Below are 6,792 nucleotides of genomic sequence, written 5' to 3'. Positions count from 1 at the left end.
TGTTTTATTGAAGGTAATATTTAATTGCAAGTCATGCTTTTTCTTGTTTATCGAGTTATCACTGCAAACCTTCAAGTTGTATGCTTCAATTTCTTTCAATAATGCTGAAAAAATGTCGTGCAGTTCATATGTTCCATGTTTCAGACTAACTTTATCCAAAATTTCTACATCATTCAAATAGTTGTAGAAGTAGAGATTATTATTTAACGATGTAATATTGTGAATGGAATTATATGTAAAAAGGTTTAGCAGAGCAATTTCGTAAACATGTGAGGATAAATTCAATGCAGGATTGAATACAGCAGTTAGAAGTGATTCTTTACCCGTCAGACTTAACGTTATGCCGTGTTCAATGTCCATTGTTAGACTACAACTATACCCTGCAAGACTGTCTGTTTTATGTTGAATTCAGAAACCTTAAACATAAATGGCCACATTTCTGGCTGTTAAGTGACTGAAATGTATTGTAGTTATATTTTATCGTACAGTTTTTCAGATACCTTACTATTTCTGGAGGAGGTGGTAAATTTCCAAAGCTGTCGAAATAGTAGACAATTTTGCCTTCCTTTCTGTAAGCTACCCAGTGTGAACCTGGTTCCTCTTCAGTATTGAGATTAATAATTGCATACTCACATGTGTTAGGTCTTGTAGGTAAAGTATTTCTCATAAAGACACCTCGAAAGTGAAGCTTTTTAGCATAGTGTTCTAAGTCAATGTTGGTAAGTGCTCTTGTAGGGAGACTGTTTATGGAGAACTTTTTTTTTTTATTCCTTGTTCCATTTATACCGGCCAGTTACAGACCGAATCCATTTTTCCTGTATGGACCCAAGTACAGCCCTTTTCCATCACGCAAAGCAATTGCTTCAAGTACACGATGATGCCTCTGCATTTCAGCTAACTCCGTTCGAGCACTTTTCGCTTCATTAACAGCCTTAGCAATTCCAGCAGCACCTCCGGCTAATCCTCCAAGTGCTGATAAAGCAGCAAATATTGGAATTAGAGGTATTATTCCACCTGTTTTGGGCACAGGTATTACACGTTCTCTGTCTAATAATTTCCCCACAGCTTTCGTCGGAGCAACCTGTGATGCGATTTTACGAGCCACTTTCACAACTGTCATCAGATTAGCACCAGGCTTCAAGTACTTAAGTCCACTTCGAACTTTTTTAATTACTTTGCTCAGTATATTACCACCTTTCTTTCGTCCAGAACTTTTCTTCTTCTTCTTCTTCTTATTCAAACCCATACCCATTTTAACTTTAGCTTTCATTGCTCCAGCCACTGCCAGGGCAGCTAACTTTTCCTTCAAATTAGCGTCTTTTGCTTTTACTCTACTCCACGCTTTTCTAGCCAGAATTCTGTCTGCTTGATGTCTGTCAGGCAAACTGTCTGGATGAGTTGCGTAAGCTAAGTCATGTTCTTTACACGCCTCATCTAGTGGATTGATACCGACATCGCCTCTTTTGAGTCTTTCCTCTAACTTTGTGCTAGGACCACAGTAGGAGTAGCCAGGTATGTGAAGTTCAACAGGTAGTTTATTAATCATGCGGTTAAGCAGGGAACCACCACGTTTTTTTGTCCCTCTCTTATTCTTCCCCTTCCTCAACCTATTTTGCTTGTTGTTGTTGTCGCGATGCTTCTTCATAGCTTGAGTGTTATCTAACGACTGGTCTTTTTGACACCCAGAATGCTCTATTATAACAGTATTTGTAAGATAGGAATTGTTTTCTCCAAAATGGTGGCGCATGTTACAAATCTGTCAGATTGGCCGAGTGGTTAAGGCGCTAGATTTAAGATCTTGTGGGAGTGTGGGTTAGAGTCCCACATCTGACAATTTTTTTTTTCATAATCATGATCATTGCCCGTGTGCTAACTTTGCCACCTCGAGTGCTCTATTATAGTAGTAATTGTAAGATACGTAGAGTCCTTAGTGTACTTAAAGATGCAATTCAGGAAACATGCACTTCAACTTCCTATTAGACATATTGCTGAACACAGAAATGAACTGCAAAGGCAAGATCGTAGGCATGGTGATCTATTTCCTGATACGATTAGGTGTATTATTGCAGGTCCTTCCAATTGTGGAAAAACAAATGTGATTGTCAATCTTCTAATTCATGAAAATGGTCTCAAATTTAAGAATGTCTACATATTTTCCAAATCGCTGCAACAATGCAAATATAAATATTTGGAACAAATTTTTAAAAACCTGCATGATATTGGCTACTTTACATTTTCCAGTAAGGAAGATGTAATACCACCAGATCAAGCCCGACCACTTTCAGTTTTTATTTTCGACGACATTGCCTGCGACAAACAAGATCACATGAAAGCTTACTTTTCGATGGGTCGGCATTACGGTGTAGACAGTTTCTATTTGTGTCAGACATATAGCAAAATTCCTAAACAGTTAATCAGAGACAATGCTAACGTTATTGTTCTCTTTAAACAAGATGAGCGTAATTTGAAACATGTCTTCAGTGATCATGTTAATCCTGACATGACATTCAATGAATTTCTCGAAATGTGTAAACGAGCATGGAATGGGAATGCCTACGATTTTCTCGTTATTAGCGAAGATGGTGAATTAAATAATGGTCGTTATCGTATAAACTTTGATAATTATATCTATATTTAAAGCAACAGCTTGACCATTACAGATTATTACCATCATGGCTTCTGCACAGGTAACATCTTCGAATAACAGCAGTAGCAATACTCTATTGCTCGTACTAGATCCTCAATACAATAACGATGTTGCTAATAAAAAATATGTGGATTCGAAATTCCAGTCATACTCGAACATTATTACAAATCTTATCGATAAAGTAAATCAGCTATTTGAGAAACAAGTGAGTATCACCTCTTCTTCTTCTTCTTCTTCTTCTGCCGGAGACTCGACACCGAGAAAAAGAGGAAATGATGCAACAAACTCTAATACTGATGCTGCCTCCTCGAGCTCCTTAATAACGAAATTTTTGCCGCAGATAATAGCTTTCTTTTCCTCCATATACACTACAAGTGCAGCAATATATTTTAATAATAAGCGTTTAAGTGGATTACATGATCCTGCTGAAGATCATGATGCATGTATGAAAGTTTATGTGGATAATGCGGTTGAAAAACTGAACGCATTCGATGTAAGTGAGAGCTCACTTACGGTCAAGCGCCGCAAAACCATCACTAACTTAGCTGATCCGTGAACTGATGATGATGCAGCAACGAAATAATACGTAGACGACATCCGTAGAAGAATCGAAAATTCTGTGAAACGTGTGAAAGACAAAGTTGATTCTGCTGAGAAGGCAAAGCCGAGGGCAAGTGATGTAGTAAGTAAATCGTATGTCGATCTGTTGTTCCAAAAGCTGCAAAATCAGCTTAACGACTTCAGAGAGCTAAAAAACTCTATGCGTACATCTATGAATGCTGGAGTTCAAAACTTTTTAGACTTAATTAGTGTAACAGAACGAGTTTTAGACGTGCAGAATAAACGCATCACGAATGTGCGCGAGCCAATTTTAGACTCGGATGTTGCAACAAAAGGTTACGTTGAAAAAAATCGAATGTGTTCCATCATTTTTAGAATTGACAGCATCCCTTCAGGAGATCCCAATGAATCAGCTTACCTTGTACACAATGGTCAGTATGAGTATGTATTACCTTACACTGGTAAAGTTATTTTACGCTCTATTACCCCTGATATTGAAACAATTAGCTTTGAAGTGAATGAAAACAGTTACCAACTTTTGATGAATACGGAGATTGACGTACATAAAGGAGACAGATTCAAGTTCCATAAAGCATCGCATTTAACACTTGGAAATCGTCCACTTCATGCTGAATTTGAATATCGGGTTCTAAATTAAAGTGTAATTTATCTGAGCAGTTGCGTACTACAAAGCACTCGCAATTATCATCATGTCCCTCAGATTCCTAACATATGTCAATGAGTGCACATCTTACACGCTAGCATTAAAGACCTATATAGGAAATGGAGAAGGTGAGAAAAAAAAAGAAAGTGCACTTTCCAAATGAAGTATGTACCTCAGTGCACATTTTAAATGATTCGGATTTTTCGGTATACAGAGAGGCTCGCATAGGGCTTTGCTGGCAACGTGCCGCCATTGACAGTCTTCGATTCAAGCAACGTATAGAACAATTGTGTAAAATTATCTCACCAATCCTCGACGATGCGCATAGGCAGCGTGTGATAAACACATACTTTGAAACCTCTAAGTGAAGAAATTACTGTTATAAATTGAGATGTCTACGTAAATTTAGTTCAGATAGCGAGTGGGCAGTTTTGAGATATAAACATGCTGCACGATTCGATTAAACGAAACATTAATATTAAAAAACAGATCGCTAAAGCTAGGCAGAATATCCGAAGAAAGATGCTATCTCTACATAAAGAGAAACTGAAACAAAATCTGTGCTGGAAAAGACATTTAAGCCCATTTCACAACCACTAAAGGCGAGAGAAAACAATAGCAATTCTGCAGCTAGATGTCAAGACAATATCAACGGCTGTGACATTAAAGAAAAATATGATGACGATGATGATGTGGAGAGAAAAAAAACGAAAAGTAGCAGAAAAATACAAGAGTTGCGTATAGCAGAAAATGCAGCTGGTCGACTGTCGGATTCGTATTTTAATAAACCTATAGACAAAACGCGCGACGCCGTGTACGGCGTAAGATTTGATCCATTATCAAGTGAATGGATGATTGGAAACTCACCAGTGGAAGTTGATGAAAATGACTTAATAATACACAACGTAAGATATCCTGGAACTAGAGGGCTATACAGTTTATTGTTCAAAATCAAGCCTAAGAATTACACGAGCCGTGATCTTCAAAATTATGCAAAAATTCTGAAGGCAACCAATGCCTTTAGACAACAATACCTCGCCTTCAAGCCTGTAAATGCAAACAAAGGATATAAGTATACACGTATCATAAAGCCATTAATTGGAATACTTGAGGGTCCAAAACGTCGTACTGCAGCAGCAGCAGCAACTGCAACGGTTTTCCTAACATCTACAGAAAAAGACCGTGAAGAGGATAATAATAGAAGTGAGGATGACGACAGTGATGATGACATTGTTGTGGAATACAAAATTGGTAAAGCAGCGAAAATAAAAAGTAAAATACGTACAGGAAAGGGAATTCCCTCTGTACCTGGAGTAAACAGAGAAGATGAAGAACAAGAAGTAAAAATTGACTGGAAAGACTATTCAAACAAATCACATGTTGACTACATTCACTGGAATAACCCAAACGAACTTGTTGAACGTCTAGTTTTTCTCCTTGCATCAAAAACAGCTGGCAACAACTCACACGACAATGAAATTATTTCAATAGAGGAAGAACTCTGAGAAGCTGCAATTATTGCTTAACATAAAAGAATAAAAAGCTTATGTAGCAGTGCTTAAGACTTTGTATATTCATATCAACTGAATAAATAAACATTTTCACTTCAAACTATTTTTTTTTCCTTTTGTGGTTTCCTCTTTTATTTCTCATATCCTTCAAAGAAACAAATCTAAGTATATTTGATTACAGAGAAAACTGTAATTGTAAACTGTGTGTGTGTGTGTGCGTGTGTGTCTGTGTGTGTTTGTTTGTATATGTGTGTGTGTGCGCGCACGTGCGTAACATCTGCACTGGAGAGCTGCCAGAGCAACAGCGAGCAGTAGTGACGTCACGGAGCGGTACGGTGCTAAGGACGGTACGTATACGTCCTCAATGTGTTCCAGAAACCCCCCGGTCGGACACGTTGTAATGTTCTGGCTGTCCATATAAGGATCTCCGCGATAAGTGGGTATAAGTGTGTTGTTTACTTTAGGGCTATACGGAAACTCAAAACATGCCACCCAAAGTGGTCGTGGGAAAAACAAGTCAGGAGCACAATGTCATCTCCTCTCTGCCCGGGAATGTGCGAGTCAGGGATTGCTTCTCAGAATTCGGTCAGGACAGGATTCTGGTTTTGACTTTCATTATGAGTTTCTTGCACTTGGAATACTTGTCACTAGCACTTATCTTGGCTGGGGACACTGGATAAGGATAAGAGGTACTGACAATTTAGCCCTCAGTCACAACGGACAACTCGCTATGCCGAGGACAGTCTTACTCATGACAGGTCTGCCGCCTTGACGGTTGATCTTCTGTGCACTGCCGTGTAATTAAGTCAGATTGGTCCACGGTATGACCGGCGAACTATAGTGTCACGTGCTGCGGTTTGCAAAGATTTCAGGGCTACATTAGAGAGCAGTGGCGATCAGACTAAATGATCGCCAGCCGCGACTTTGCATATTCGTGACCACGATAGCGAATTACAGGCACCACACAACTCTGCTCTGTTGACGCCTCAACCACCACGGTCATATGGAGACAGCGCTAAATATCTGCATATTTCGTCCTCACGATAGCGAATTACAGGGGCCGTGCAATGCTGCTCTGCCGACGCGTGGACCATGACGGTCATATGAGACAACGCTACACATCGAGAAAGGGCTATAGTATAACTGCTACAGCTTGTCAGTGCAAACAGTCTCATTGCTTGTTCTCAGCTGCACCAACGTAGTATAACTTCCATGCAGAATAAAACCGTCAACGTCTATTCAGTGTTAGATAATATCAGATTACGTTATCCATTCTTCGACTCCTAGTAAATAGTTCAATCAGATAAGCCTTAGTCTTTGCCAATGACTCGCAACCCAATGGAGTGTTAAATATTTGTTGTGTCTTTTTGTGTTGGCAACAGTTCAGGTATTGATTGTCATCACCCTAA

At 39.0% G+C, this 6,792-nt stretch overlaps 1 non-coding gene across 1 annotated transcript; it reads left to right on the top strand.

The window, feature by feature from the left end:
- Positions 1–1,758: 1,758 nt before the first annotated feature.
- On the top strand, positions 1,759–1,833 carry Trnal-uaa (transfer RNA leucine (anticodon UAA)). The gene has a single exon. It is a non-coding gene; the product is annotated as a tRNA-Leu (tRNA).
- The last annotated feature ends 4,959 nt before the right edge of the window (positions 1,834–6,792 follow it).

This window comes from Schistocerca serialis, chromosome 9 (assembly GCF_023864345.2).
Source record: "Schistocerca serialis cubense isolate TAMUIC-IGC-003099 chromosome 9, iqSchSeri2.2, whole genome shotgun sequence".
Taxonomy (NCBI): domain Eukaryota; kingdom Metazoa; phylum Arthropoda; class Insecta; order Orthoptera; family Acrididae; genus Schistocerca; species Schistocerca serialis.
The sequence above is the reverse complement of the archived record's forward strand: the minus strand, read 5'-3'. Positions and strand labels throughout refer to the sequence as shown.